The sequence below is a fragment of the Pinus tabuliformis genome, chromosome 4_2, assembly GCF_031772625.1.
Source record: "Pinus tabuliformis cultivar Carrire ecotype Pingquan chromosome 4_2, CPIR1, whole genome shotgun sequence".
In the NCBI taxonomy this organism is placed as follows: domain Eukaryota; kingdom Viridiplantae; phylum Streptophyta; class Pinopsida; order Pinales; family Pinaceae; genus Pinus; species Pinus tabuliformis.
In genome coordinates, this window is record NC_142304.1 from 683,837,652 (window position 1) to 683,854,466 (window position 16,815).

Sequence of the window (16,815 nt, forward strand, 5' to 3'; positions counted from 1 at the left end):
TCCCAAATGTTCATCTAGCATGTTAGACATATGAATAGTAGTCATCCTAATAGTCAAAACCATAATTCCCTTCAATGTCTTCACTATAATTGGGTCATGTCCTAATAGAATGAACAAGCATCCCACGTGTGGAACTGACATTGCCTTCTTTGCAATCAAAAACTCATGTCTCAACACTGACTCATAGTTATTCAGATGGACAGTGGTGAAGCTCTCCTTTCCCTTCCAACCTCCAATATGAAGGGGCACATCTTCAACTATTTGAATCACATGCATCTCTTCTAAATTAACTTCCTTGAAGGAAACCTGGATAGGCTTGAATTTCAATCTAAGCTCTCTCACCACATCTTCTCTCAGAAAGTTATGTGTAGCTCCATTGTCAAGCATAGCCATCATCTAAACAACATTAACATCCATAATCATAAAGTCAAGTTGAGTCCTCTCATGATCTTGTTTTGCGGTAGACTTCTTCATAGAAGTTGCACCCAAAACCTATAATACTTCAATTTTTGGTACTTCCTCTTGTCCCAAAGTAACCACCTTCTGCTTCTACAGGAAATTATTTGCCAAATGCTTCTTTGAACATATCCAACATGAAATAGGATTCTTTTCCTTTGTAGTATTTATCTTCTTTATGTCATCATCTTTGGAAGCTTCTTCCCTTGGTCCTTCATCTTCTTTCCCTTATCACCACAACATCCTTCTTGATTCTAGACTCCCCTTCCTACCGAAAATCCAAAAGTTTATATGTTGTAGTGAAAGCCTCCACAAGAGTCCATACATTCTATTTCCTCAAGTCATTATGTGCCCATGGTTGCAATCCTTTGATGAAATGTTACAATTAATCTTCTTCCAATATCTCCTTGATCTCCAACATAAGGCCTAAGAACTCGATGTATGCCTAAATCCTTCCCCTATGCTTTAGCGCCATAAGGTGATTCTTGGCTATCCATGCATGATTCCCTGGACCAAAATGCACATACAAAATTTCCTTCATCCTTTCCCAAGTATAAATTCTATTCATGATATGACCAAATATCAAACACTCCACTTTGGTTCTCCAACAGAAGCTCAATGTTCTTATTAGATACATAACAATAGAATTCACCTTAGCTTCATTCGAATCCCCAATCATTTTATTCAAGTACCACTTCACATCCCAATAGAAATTTTCCAACATATTGGCACTTCTAGTGCCATCATATAGCTCAAGTTCCTTGATTTTTACTCCCATTGAAGTACTAGACATTGCTTATCCTATTGTCCTTTTTGGTACTGAAACCATGTATGTCTACTCTTAGGACAAGGCTACAAGAGAATCCACTTCATCTGTTATTTTATTCAAATGATAACCCCATGCATCATCCTAGGCTTGCTCCAATGTTTGTGCAATCCCCTCAAGCTCACTGATTCCATGAAAGAACACTTCCCTCATAGTTCCCATGCCATTTCCTATCTCTTCAAACTCATTCCCATGTTCTTGCATAACATCTATCATCTAGACCATCAGTTCTTCCATAGCAACAATTATCTCTACTAATTTGGAGCCACCCTGACTATCACTTGTCCTAGAGTCCACCACCTCAAATGAATTGCATTGCATAGTCACTTTTGTAGTAACTTGTTATGCTCAATTTTCATGATCAATTGATTTGATATATGGTTTGATACCGATTGTCATACCCCTAAATACTCTGCGCAATTTTAGGCACCTCATGATCTTTAGTAGTGTGACACTAGCATGTTTCTCACTATTGGGTCGACCACCTTGACAATACTTCACCCGAATTAGACCTCACAAATTAACACTTGTTTCAAGATGTCTTAGACAAGTTATGCTATAAAATCTCAAACTCAATCTAAAACCCGAGTGTATCTTTGTCATCCACATTAACATTCTCATACATGTGTATTCATATGTTAATTATAGCATTAACCTCATCATAATGCATTCATCTTCATCATCATATGTTAAATAAAAAACTACTTTTTCAACTTATCTCCCTACAATTTTACTCAAATTTCAAGCAGGAACACTCGTTTGATGCATAATTTAATTTTGCATCCAAAGAGCACCCATGTTGCATACTTTCGATGGACCCTACTACACGAAAAATGTTAAATACATGAAAGAACGTGATTGCAATAACGTTCTTTCATGTATTTCATGTTTTTCGTGTAGTAGGGTCCATCGAAAGTATGCAACATGGGTACTCCTTGGATGCAAAATTAATTTTTGCATCCAATGAGTGCTCCTGTTTGAAATTTGAGTAAAATTATAAAGAGATAAGTTGAAAATACGGGTTGAAAAAACAGTGTTTTATTTTTTCCCTCAAAAATTTGATGAAGTAATCTAATCTTATTTTATTATTTCCACTATTATTTTATAATATTCCTTAGGAGGCCCATTTTAGACCTCAAAATTTCTCTAATGACACATATCGAGCTATCTTGATTTCATCTTAGTTGGTCTTGTGTTTCCATCATCATGCCCAATCATCTTGGCTAATTCATCTCATGTGCGTAAGCCACTAAGCTCACGTGGAAACACCAAATTTCCTATAAACATCACAAGTAATGTCACATTTCCTGCGATGGTAATTTCATTGCACTCACACCTCTTCATTTATGTGCACACTCCTCGTGAGGGCCTAACACAAGGTGTTAGGAACAATTTTTTTTATTATTATTATTTAATCTTGGTTTGAGTGGGAGCTTATGTAGAAGGAAATCGTGTTGCAAGTAAATGGAGAACACATCTGTATAAAAAATGAATAATTTCAATGGCACTAACTTTGAGTTATCAAATCTCAAGATGAAGAATCTTCTCATAAATTGAGATCTATGGTTGCAGTATATGGAACCTGTTAGGCACCTATACTACTAGTGTAACCCCTTATTGTTATTAGTACAACCCCCTTATTATATTGTTGTACTCGTGTAGTCCCCCATATTGTTATTACTGTGCCCCATAGAAGCCCATTATTGTTATTATTGTGCCCTTACATTATTATTGTTATGCCGGCTCTGATTATATTATGACCCCTTAGACTCCTATATATAGAAATGAGGTCTTGTCATTTGTATCATCTAAGAATTGTTCATTTGTGTAATGTAAAGGAGGTTTCCACCTTGAAGAGGTTTATTTCTAAGGCGTTGATCTATCTTTTCTATCTTTTTGTGAGCTGGTTTCATAACATTTGGTATCAGAGCTTTGGATTCTAGGGTTTCACTGCTCCAAAAAGGTTATCGTGGAATTTTCGCTATAACTTTTTCGCTACAAAGTTTCAGAAGCTAAAAACAAACTCATTTGAGAAGAGATCATTCTGAACCTCGGGTCTGAATTTCAAATCTTGTCTCGCTATATTTTCGGAGATATGATCTGAGGAATTTAGGGTTTTTGCAAGCTCCAGAATTTCATCTAAAACAGATCATCGTGGAATTTTCGCTATAACTCTTTCGTTATGAAGTTTCAGAAGCTAAAACTAAAACCCATTTGAGAAGAAATCGGTCTGAACCTTGGCTCTGAATTTCAGATTTTGTTTCGCTATATTTGCGGAGATATAGGCCAAGGAATTTAGGGTTTCTGCAGGCTCCCGAATTACATCCCAAACAAGTGACCTGGGGAAAACCATCATAACTGTCTCTCTGAGCATCAAATTGAAATTTAGTAAGAAGTTGCAGAAATAGAACAGATTGTAGTGTTCTTTGTATATTTTTCAAATCCGAAGGTCAAAACAGTGATACGTGGCACTTCATACAAATTCTCTCTTCTAAAAAGGTATATAATAAGGTCATCTTGGGAGATTGTGTATAACTCTTTCTTGGAGAATCCAATTTCAATCAGACTGACGGCATTGGAAAAGGATGCAGAGGGCTACTGCAGGTCACAATTTCAAAACTGGAAGATCTAAAATTATAGAGTTACAATCGTTTCAAGATCGAGCTCCTAAAATCAAGAAAAGGCGATATGAGGAAGTTTGATGGCAAGGATCCAGTAAATTGGATACTACAGATGGAGCAATATTTTGATCTACATGAGGTGCAACTGTTACAAAAGGTACATATTGCATCTTCATATTTAGAACCGGATCAATTTTTATGGTATAAAGGGCTTTGTTCTCGTAAACAACTTGTTACGTGGTCAATTTTCACGGAGGAAATGATAGCACATTATGAAGATACAAAGAGCAACACCTTATTTAGAGCAACACCACAACAATTGGAAGAAAAAAGAGAAAAAGGGCTTTGTAACAAAGTGGAAAGAAAAATTATGGCAACAAGGAAGTCTACCCCTCACAACTATAACTATGGAAGTTTTGTTTCTCCTAGCTTTCCACAAACTACAAGGGTTACACCACAACAATTGGAAGAAAAAAGAGAAAAAGGGCTTTGTTACAATTGTGATAACAAATACATTAAAGGTCATAAGTGTGTTGAGAAGAAATTATTTTACATTGATTGTGGAGAGGAGGAAGAAAAGGATCAAGAAATGTCAAAAGAAGAGGATAGACACTAGGAACCAATGCAAGAGAAAGAAGAAATGAATACGACGATATCTTGTAAAGCATTGGAAAGAATTACTACTCCTCAAACTGTTAAGTTAGAAGGGCATATCAAGAAGAAAAAGGTTCAAGAAGTGAAAGACCACATCAAGAAAAAAGAAATTAATCTGATCATATCTTGTAACGTATTGTCCGGAATTACCACTCCTCAAACTATCAAGATAGAAGGACATATCAAGAAGAAAAATGTTCAAGAAGTGAAAGATCACATAGAGCATCAAGAAATGAATCTGACCATATCTTGTAATGCACTAGAATAAATTGCCACTCCTCAAACTCTCAAGATAGAAGGACATATCAAGAAGAAAAAGATTCAAGCAGTGAAAGATCACATCGAGCATCAACAACAAGTTCTCCAACTTTTAAAGGATAATGCCACTTTGGTGCAGAATCAAATGAAACAACAGGTAGATCAACATCACAGTGAAAAAAGTTTTGATGTAGGTGATTGGGTATTTTTACGCCTACCTCTCAAGCAAGCTATTTATGAGAAGAAAATGTTGACAATACTACATGCACTTAAGAAAGGGCGGCCTTACCCAATGGGAAGACACTTCAAGGTAAAAATGGATCATGATAGTCTTAAATACTTTTTAGAACAAATATTATCTTTAGAAGAACGGAGAAAACAGGTCACAAATATGTTGGGTTATGAGTTTGACATCATCTATAGAAAAGGGAAGCAACATTTTATTGCATATGCACTCTCAAGAAAGGATGGCGATGTGGAAGCATTGTTTTGTGCTATTTCTATTATCCAACTAAATTGGATAAAATAAGCAAGGGATGAATGGAAGAAGGACGAAGAAGTGTGGCCACTCATTCAAAAGTTGCAGAAGATTCCAATTCAAACAATATTGCCAGAACTTGAAGAGGAAGGAAAAATCATATTGGAACCTGGAGCAGTCATAGAAACAAGAATCCGACAACTACGAAATCGATCAATTTCAGAGTATCTCATCAAGTGGAAGAACTTACCCGCTAAAGATTCCACATGAGAGGACAAGAATTTTATACATAAGCATCAAAAACTACTGAAGCGTTGAGAACAATGCTTTTTGAAGGAGAGGGGCATGTTAGGCACCTATACTACTAGTGTAACCCCTTATTGTTATTAGTACAACGCCCTTATTATATTGTTGTACCCATTTAGTCCCCATATTGTTATTATTGTGCCCCATAGAATCCCATTATTGTTATTATTGTGCCCTTACATTATTATTGTTATGTCGGCTCTAATTATATGATGACCCCTTAGACTCCTATATATAGAAAGGAGGTCTTGTCATTTGTATCATCTATGAATTTTTCATTTGTGTAATGTAAAGGAGGTTGCCCCCTCAAAGAGGCTTATTTCTAAGGTGTTGATCTATCTTTTCTATCTTTTTGTGAGCTGGTTTCATAACATTTGGTATCAGAGCTTTGGATTCTAGGGTTTTGTTGCTCCAAAAAGGTCATCATGGAATTTTCACTATAACATTTTTGCTACGAAGTTTCAGAAGCTAAAAAACAAACCCATTTGAGAAGAGATCGTTCTGAACCTCAGGTCCAAATTTCAGATCTTGTCTCACTATATTTTCAGAGATATGATCTAAGGAATTTAGGGTTTTTGCAAGCTCCAGAATTTCATCTAAAACAGGTCCTCGTGGACTTTTAGCTATAACTCTTTCGCTATGAAGTTTTAGAAGCTAAAACTAAAACCCATTTGAGAAGAAATCAGTTTGAATCTTGGCTCCGAATTTCAGATCTCGTTTTGCTATATTTGTGGAGATATGGGCCAAGGAATTTAGGGTTTCTACAGGCTCCCGAATTACATCCTAAACAGGTGACCTGGGGAAACCGTCATAACTATCTCTCTGAGTATCATATTGAAATTTTGTAAGAAGGTGCAGAAAGAGAACAAATTTTAGTATTCTTTTTATATTTTTCAGATCCGAAGGTCAAAACAGTGATATATGGCACTTCATACAAATTCGATCTTCTGTAACGGTATATAATGAGGTCATCTTGGTAGATTGTGCATAACTCTTTCTTGGAGAATCCAATTTCGATTAGACTAGTGACATTGGAAAAAGGACACAGAGGGCTACTACGGGTCATAATTTCAAAACTGAAAGATCCAAAATTACAGAGTTACAGTCAGTTCAAGATCGAGCTCCTAAAATCAAGAAAAGGCGATATGAGGAAGTTTGATGGCAAGGATCCAGTGAATTAGATACTACAGTTAGAGCAATATTTTGATCTACATGAGGTGCAACTATTACAAAAGGTACGTATTGCATCTTCATATTTAGAACCGGATCAATTTTTATGGTACAAAGGGCTTTGTTCTCGTAAACAACTTGTTACGTGGTCAATTTTCACGAGGGAAATGATAACACGTTATGAGGATACAAAGAGAAACACCTTATTTAGAGCAACACCACAACAATTGAAAGAAAAAAGAGAAAAAGGGCTTTGTAACAAAGTGGAAAGAAAAATTATGGCAACAAGGAAGTCTACCCCTCACAACTATAAATATGGAAGTTTTGTTTCTCCTAGCCTTCCACAACCTACAAGGGTTACACCACAACAATTGGAAGAGAAAAGAGAAAAAGGGCTTTGTTACAATTGTGATAACAAATACATTAAAGGTCATAAGTGTGCTGAGAAGAAATTATTTTACATTGATTGTGGAGAGGAGGAAGAAAAGGATCAAGAAGTGTCAAAAGAAGAGGATAGACACGAGGAGCCAACTTGAGAGAAAGAAGAAAGGAATCCGACCATATTTTGTAAAGAATTGGAAAGAATTACTACTCCTAAAACTCTTAAGATAGAAGGACATATCAAGAAGAAAAAGGTTCAAGAAGTGAAAGACCGCATCAAGAAAGAAGAAATTAATCTGACCATATCTTGTAATGCATTGGCCAGAATTACCACTCCTCAAACTATCAAGATAGAAGGACATATCAAGAAGAAAAATGTTCAAGAAGTGAAAGATCACATAGAGCATCAATAAATGAATCTGACCATATCTTGTAATGCACTAGAAGAAATTAACATTCCTCAAACTCTCAAGATAGAAGTACATATCAAGAAGAAAAAGATTCTAGTAGTGAAAGATCACATCGATCATCAACAACAAGTTCTCCAACTTTTAAAGGATAACACTACTTTGGTGCAGAATCAAATGAAACAACAGGCAGATCAACATCGCAGTGAAAAAAGTTTTGATGTAGGTGATTGGGTATTTTTACGCCTACCTCTCAAGCAAGCTATTTATGAGAATGAAATGTTGACAATACTACATGCACTTAAGAAATGGCGACCTTACCCAATGGGAAGACACTTCAAGGTAAAAATGGATCATGATAGTCTTAAATACTTTTTAGAACAAATATTATCTTTAGAAGAACAGAAAAAATGGGCCACAAATATGTTGGGTTATGACTTTGACATCATCTACAGAAAATGGAAGCAACATTTTGTTGCATATGCACTCTCAAGAAAGGATGAGGATGTGGAAGCATTGTTTTGTGCTATTTCTATTATCCAACCAGATTGGATAAACAAAGAAAGTTATGAATGGAAGAAGGACGAAGAAGTGTGGCCACTCATTCAAAAGTTGCAGAAGATACCAATTCAAACAATATTTCCAGAACTTGAAGAGGAAGGAAAAATCATATTGGAACCTAGAGCAGTCATAGAAACAAGAACCCGATAGCTACAAAATTGATCAATTTCAGAGTATATCATCAAGTGGAAGAACTTACCAGCTGAAAATTCCACATGGGAGGACAATAATTTTATACAGAAGCATCAAGAACTACTGAAGCGTTGAGGACAACACTTTTTGAAGGAGAGGGGCATGTTAGGCACCTATACTACTAGTGTAACCCCTTATTGTTATTAGTACAACTCCCTTATTATATTTTTGTACCCATGTAGTCCCCATATTGTTATTATTATGCCCCATAGAAGCCCATTATTGTTATTATTGTGTTCTTACATTATTATTTTTATGTCGACTTTGATTATATTATGACCCCTTAGACTCCTATATATAGAAAGGAGGTCTTGACATTTGTATCATCTAATAATTGTTCATTTGTGTAATGTAAAGGAGGTTGCCCCCTCGAAGAGGCTTATTTCTAAGGCGTTGATCTATCTTTTCTATCTTTTTGTGCGCTAGTTTCATAACAGAACCAAACATGCTCATATGAAGGATAAAGCATGGGTGGTGATGGAGATAAAGATGAAAATCCTTATCAGTCTTTGTTTGGTTAATTTGGTAATTATTGGAATTTTTTAAGAAAAAACTACACCTCTTTAGAAAAAGTTTTAGGATTTGCATCAAGCTAAATCCTTGGTTAATAATTTGTTTCTATGGAAACAGTTAGTTTCCTTGAGAAAGGGTGGTGATTCTGTAGCTGAGTACCTAGGTGAAATTAAGACTATTATGACCTAGTTTATCTCAATTGGAGTGAATATGTATGAGGAGGATCATTATGTTTTCCTTTTATATTCTTTGCTAGAATCATGGAACGACCTGGCAATGACCATTGGAATCTTTGTACAGACATTGGTGCTTGATAATATCAAGTTTGTGGTTGTTTTACTCTCATGGGAGGTGAGGCAGAAAGCTTTTGAATCCACCAATGCAGCCTTGGTTGTTCATGGAATATCAAAGGAGAAAGTAAATAAGAGAGAAACTAAAAATTCCAAATCTTATGGGAGGCATAAGTACCCTAGAAAGTCTAAGGGGAAGTGTTGGAACTAAGACAACAATGGTAATTTTAGAAGGGACTGCAAAGAACAGAAAAATAATAATAATAAGGAAATTCCTTTGTTGAAACTTCAGCAACCTACATAGGCCAAAGTGGATTTTTCATAAACTCTGGAGCTTCCTTCCATATGATTTTCGATTGGCATTAGTTTTCATTGTATGAGAAATGTGATAGTGGGATTAGATATCTTGGTGATGAATCTTTTCTCAAGTTACATAGTTGTTCATAGTAGAGTCTTAATCAAAATCCCTAATGGTAGAGCCAAGGGGTTGTAACAACCGCGAGTAAAAAGTTCATGTAATAAAGTTAATAAAGGAAAAATAATGAGACCAAGGTCATGGGACATGTATTCCAAGATGAATGTTGGGAAAAACATCCTAGTGGGTGTCACTTTTAGTTTATTATGACTAAGTAAATTGGCAAAGGAAAAGAGACATTAATTGACATTTATTTATGAAAAATAAAGACAAATAGGAGAAAAGGGATATGAAGGGTCACAAATTTGCATGAGAGAGAAATTGAAGGAAAAATAGAGGAAAACGAAGAAAATAGATGCCTCAATAATAAAAGGGTTTTGAGGATCAGTTCATAGCTTTTTTCTAGTTCTGTTGTGGAGCTCTCTCTATTCTCTCATAGTTTTGCACACTTAGAGAATTCTTGGAGCACTCTAGCATTGGACAAGAACATTAAAGGAAGGAAAATGAAAGCAAAGGACAAGCAAGGAAGGTTGTATCAAGCAGCTTCAGCGGGAGGAATTTGCAAGTAACACGTTGCATGTGTGATTTCCTAGCTGAGGTGTGAATGCATGGTGCATACATTTGTTCATTTGGTTCATTTTATATCAATGTTGGCATGGGTTTTACTTTCTTTGGCAGTGGTGTCAGCCTTTCCTTGCCATTTCCTGGATAGTCATGGTGTCATGGGATTATTTTCTTGGTTGAGCTTTGGATTTCCGGAAGGTTTTGGAACTAAGTGAGGTGGTCTTGGGAAAATTCCCAAGGGTTAGGGGTGTAGATGGTTTAATATTCGGGAAGCCCTTGACAGGTGGGTGGAGACATGAAAATTCCTCAAGGTATTGGTGAAGAAACTCTGAGGCATCCAAGCTTGTTTTGGGCTTTGTGATCTCTTGACCGGTTTTGGTGAGATCGTGGTAGCCTGAGAGTGGAGGTGGTTTAATCTCCACGAAGCCCTTATTGTTTATGTCTTGAAGTCCCGCATTCATGCTTGGAATATGGCACGAAGGTGATTGGCTAAAAGAAATATTTGGTTTATCCCACTCTTTGGTTGGGTGGTACATGGAAGTCCCTGGCTTGGTTGGTTTTTGCATAAGTTAATAAGAGTTTTTTTGCTATTGTAATCTATGAGCACTTGTACTTATTATTATGGTGATTTGATGGTTGTTATGTCATGATTAATAATTTAGCTATATGTTGGTTATAAGCATGGATCTGTAATGTGCTCTAGCTATGACTTGTTCAGGATTTGATAAGTATTTGATGGTTAATGAATGCATGGGATAACAAGTGTTATTTCATCTATTATGACAAGGCATTAGACCTTATTGGTGATTTTTAGATAAGTTTTAGATTCCTGTGGTCAGATATGCATTCATGACCTATAGTTTACATGCTCTCCATATGTTTGACGGAATGACTATCATGGTTAGGCCTGGTTATGTCAAGTTCTTGTTCAAGTTTTGTATATTTAGCATTGTCCTTATGTCATTTATCATTCTGATAAGTCTCAGGAAGTTCTAGGTAGGGGTTTGGAGGCTAGCCTGGAATTGTGGCTTAGATCTCGGGACCACAGACACTGAACTGAGAAATTTAGCTCACAACCGCATGGAGCAAGGCTTGTGAGTGTGGTTGGAGGCATTCAATCGCATGCAAATAGTGTGCATTAGGGGAATTTTGAGTTCTAAAATGGGCCTCCTAAGGGAATTATAAAATAACAGTGGAAATAATAAAATAAGATTAGATTACATCATCAAATATCAGAGGGAAATAAGAAAAAAGAAAAGTTTAACTCATATTTTCAACTTATCTCCTTACGGGTTTACTCAAATTTCAAGCGGCAACACTCATTGGATGCAAAATTTGATTCCTCATCCAAATAGTACCCATGTTGCATACTTTCGATGGACTCTTCTACAAGAAAAATGAGAAATACATGAAAAATGTGATTGCAATCACATTTTTTCATGTATTTCTCATTTTTCGTTGAGTAGGGTCCATCGAAAGTATGCAACATGGGTACTCTTTAGATGAGGAATTAAATTTTTCATCCAAGGAGTCCTCCCGCTCAAAATTTTAGTAAAATCTTAGGGAGATAAGTTTAAAATACGAGTTGAAAAAATAGTTTTATTCTTTTATTATTTTTATTTCTTTACTCCAAAAATGGTGAATCACCCCCCCGACATCATCATCCTGAATCCTATTGGTTCTTATAAAGTTTATTTTGGTTGTACATTTATCTTAGGAGGCCCATTTTAGACCTCAAAATTCCCCTGATGGAAGGGTACGATTGGGAGTCTAGGTCACTAAAACAAAGTTCCATATTAAGGATTGACTACATGGGGTGTTTCTTCATCTCCTAGGTGATCTGTAGTCCTTGTAAGATGTCATTTTGTGGTTAGTAAGTCTTAGTTGTAGGCCCCACTTCCTTAACTAGAGCTAGGAGTTGTCTCATGTTTACCCTCGTAGGCTAGTGAAATTGGGTAAATGTGGGATCAATATGGTTTTACAAATTTCAAGTCTAGCACGAAAAATCCCATTAGTAAGCGCACCTACATAGGTTCATACATTATTTTCTCTAATAAAGGATGCAATATGGTCTAGGGAGTTATGGTACTCACTATGGGTGTTTCTATGAGCACTTTGTTTTAGCTTTATGTGTGTTGTACCTATGAGATAGTAGTAGGTCAAGATACCAATGCCAGAGCATCTAAAATAATTGTTTTGGGGGTTTTTGGTTTTAATTTTGAAAGACCAATGAAAGAATACAGATGTAGGATTGAAGTAATTAATATTTTGGGTTATATTAATACTTCAGCAAAGGGTTGCAATAAAGCATTACACAGTGATATAGATCAAAATGGTGGTGAGTAGAAGACAAAAAAAAATATGATTATCACAGTTTCCAAACTGTAAAACATAACAATCATAAGTTGGAAAACCTTCTGAATTACGTTCAAAAGATTCAAAGCAGTATACTTAAGCTTACACAAGATGCTGATGATTTATTAATTAGAGGGGATTAGCTACACAGGCAGTTGCATTAATCCAATCTCTTAATAGATGATCACTTCAAGAGCTTATAGGAATCAATTGAAACTCTAATTGTTCCTACCTAGATATCTCTATAATTCATAAGCATATGAAGAAAAACATAATGATTGAAAACTAGAAAAACTTACAAGATAACACAAAGCTGTGTAAAACAAGATTCAGAATCCTCTGTTTTGTATTAAGGCCCCATAAACACTGAGTACATCAAGTGTCTACAAAAGCTTCCTTCAAAGGTGACTTCCAAGTTCAAAGTAGAATAAACAGTCACAACTTTATAAGCAATGCTCTATGAATCTTGAACTCCGAACCATTTACAACTCTAGAAAAGAGTTATTTATACAGTAATGAAATTCAGGAAAAGATCCTAAAATAGATTAAGATTTTTAGGAAAAGAAGATCTTCATGGCAAGAAGATAGGGGAAGCTATTTGAATTGCTTCTTGCTGTCCCCTTTATTCAAGATGTGTTGGCTTTTTGTAGGATATTTTCGCCCTTTAAGCTGCTTTGTTGTTTGTATCTTCTACGCTGGCTATTTTCTTCATTTAACCTTTTATCTGATATTGTTTGAACTTTGTAAATATCCTTTAATATGCCTTAGTGACCTTTACTGTGCTCCTTTCTTCTTTACTGCACATTTGAGATTTTTATTGTGTTTTTCACAATAAATTGATCATTTGGTCTTCCAGCTGTTATACATGCTTATTTCTTTGTAAGCCAAAAACAACAGTCTTCCCTGCAAAACACAGAACTCATTAAGAAAAATATGGTGACAGAGGAGGTCTTCAATGGCCTTATGTGAGCTTGAAAGGGTATCGGAAGGAGTCTGGGGCATATCAAAGGGTGAAACCATGGTTTAATGGCTGCAGAGGCATTATGGAGGCCGCACTGTATAAAACAGGAAAACAAAGAAAAATAGCATTAAAATAGTGAGACAATATTCTTTTGAACTATCAGGCGAAGGTGAACAATGGTGGAGCGAAAATAAAGAGTACGGAGGGATTAATCAAGGCGAGGATAGCTTAATTTTGGGTTAAAATGTGATTAGTAGTTAAAATGGAGGTTTTAGGTCATTTCTACGTTTAAATCGAAAAACGATTTAACACAAAAATTCTTTAGAAAACACATAATGGTGGATTTGAAATTTTATTAACCTGGGCCGATAATGATATCGGATCCAGGCTAATATCGCATATCACTATCGCAGTATGGCGGGGAGAAAGGCTTTGGTCGGGACTTGTATATATATATATATATGGTCGGGTCCGGGTCTATCACAATCGGAGATCGGATATCGCAAAGGCGAAAGGTTATATAATAGCGGGACTACGATGAGGCTAGATTCAATGTGACATGAAACGTAATATATATATGGGTCGGGTTCGGGCTTCCCATAGTTTTTAACAAAAACTAAGGGTTTTCAGTCTATTATATTAAAGGAGCTATATTCTACAGGAAAGGGGAATTCTTAAGGATTTACTACATTAAGTTAATGTTAATATGGAATATGGGTGGCAAAAGGGAAAATATATGAAATATAAGCAGAAAAGAAGAATAACACAAAGTATAATGTTTTTTTTATAAATTTTTGTTTTTCATATATGCATTAATACTTAGGGAAACATCATTTGTGGGTTTTTTGTGTAAAAAGGGATTTTACATGGTAAAAAGGAATTTATATGGTAAAAAGGGATTTTTCATAGTAAAAATGGATTATACATGGTGTTTTTACTTTTCCTAGGTAAAAAGGGTTTTTACCATAGGAAAAGGGGCTTTTAGGGAAATGAAAGATTATGATTTGAATGAAGGGAAAATTAGTAAATACACGAATGAAAAAGGATGAGGGAGGTTAATTAATTGATATTGTAGACCTTCATTTGCTTCGTGTAACTGCCTTATGAGCATAGAAACATGATAAATGCACATTTTGTCCAATCAACCATTAAACTTCTACAACCTTTCTCTACTTACCCTTTGCTTATCCTATTATTTTTTCTTCACTTAGTGGGTGCATTTAAGCTAGCAAAACCTTATCCTTTCTTCTTATTTAACAAAAACAAACAATCTAAATCTACCTTTATAACTTCCAAGGGCTCAGATTAAACTGATGAGCACCTTATTATTCTCTACCTAACTAATGATCTGAAAAGATTAAACAGTTTGGCCAGATCTTTATTCTCTAACTATAACATCAAATTTAAAGCATGAAACTGTCAAGATTAAACAGTTTACTTGTCATAGGTTGTGGCATTTAGAACAAGCTGCACACAACCATTATTTTGAAAAAATAGAGTAGTGACATTTAGACTTGCTCACTTTTAGAGTTTATTTGTTTTCTTTTTACTTAACATTTTATTTTACCTTGATTTTTTTAGCGTAGCTAACCTAACATTTTTTTTGATATGGACATTATCATGAAAAATATATTTTTTCACTAGCATTTTATTCACTATTGTTATGTCCATATCCTAACTTAACATTTTTTGAAATATTCTATCTTATCAAAACCAAAAAATGCCCTAACATTGGCTCCATCTGGGGACTATTTTCTCTTGTGGAATGTAGAGAACCTGTAGATCCATGTGCCTTCTCCTCGGGCTATGGAGTCCTTGCTGTAAAAAATATCACACTAACATCTTGGAAAGTGAAATAAAACCGGAGTATTTACAATGAAAACTATTTCAACTTCTTAGTACTAAATGTAATGTTTGAGAAACCTTCCATTTACAGGATAAGTGGATTATTTCCCCTCAAGATTTTGCAGCACAAAAGTGTTTTTACCCTTTACTTCAGCAATTGCTAAAGGTCCAAACCACATATTGTCAAATTTTCCATGCTTTCCTTTCTCTTCTCTCCTGGCATCCCATCTTAGAACTAGATCACCTTCCTTAAAGTCCCTTTCCCCAAATCTTCTATCAAACAAGATCTTCATCTTCTTCTTATATTTCTGCAATTTGTATTGAACTTCATCTCTGTTCTCATTAAGTTCAATAAGCTGATTTATTCTTCTAGAAAAATCATCAGGTTCATCTGTTGCATCCTGCAGAAATTTTAAAACAGGGAAAGCCAAATTGGTAGAGAAGATTGCATGTTTCCTGTAGACTAATTGAAATGGAGATTTACCAGTTGATCTCTTTGGAGTAATTCTGTTTGCCCATACTGCATGAATCAAATGTGAATCCCAGCTCCTCTTATGATCAACTAGAGTATTTTTTATTACCTTTACCAAGCTTTTGTTTGATGATTCTACAAGGCCATTACCCTGAGGGTAGTATGGAGTTGAATGATGTAACATAATATGATATTTCTGGTAAAATTCAATCATTTTAACACTAGAAAAAATTGTTGCATTATCAGTGACAATTTGAGTTGGGAAACCAAATCTAGCTAAGATATTCTCCTCAATAAAGTTAATTACTATTGCATCAGTAGCATTTATGACTGGAATTTCTTCCACCCATTTAGTAAAGTAATCTGTTGTAGTGAGGATCCATCTATGCTAATTACTTGAAGTGGGGTGAATCTCTCCAATAAAATATAATCCCCATTGAGAAAAAGGAGCTGAAACTATTGATGGAACGAGTGGAAGAGCTGCTAATTTCTGTTTTCCAACAAACATTTGGCAAGGAACACGACCTCTTACCTTTGCCCCTACTTGTAAAAACAATGTGGGTCAATAAAATCCTCCCCTCAGAATCTTGTATGTTGTTGCTCTCCAAGCATAATTTCCCCCACAAAATCCTGTGTGAAACTGATCAATGATTCCTTCAGTTTCTGATTCTGTTAAACGTAATAACAAAATGTTAAGTGTATCTTTCTAGTATAAATTTGCATTTATAATGCAGTACTTGACTGATTTTAACTTGAGGTTTTTACACTAGGTTTTGGAGAATGATGCTGGACACTCAAAATGGATCAAGAAATTTACAATATCTTGATACTAGTTTGACAACAAGAAATTTTCATCAATGTGTATAGGAATGATCTGCTCTGAAGGTGGAGGTTCTTTTGGATTCTCCACTTGAGAAGGAAGGGAAGGTTCTTGTGGATTCTCCCCTTCTGCAAGGACAACAGGTTCTTTTGTATTCTTCCCTTGTATTTCTAAAATAGAATTGATTCCAAGTACTTTGCAGTCGGATTCAGCTAGAAGCTTTGCTAATCCTTGACCTTTTACTAGCTTGGTAGTCTTGATAGTTAGATC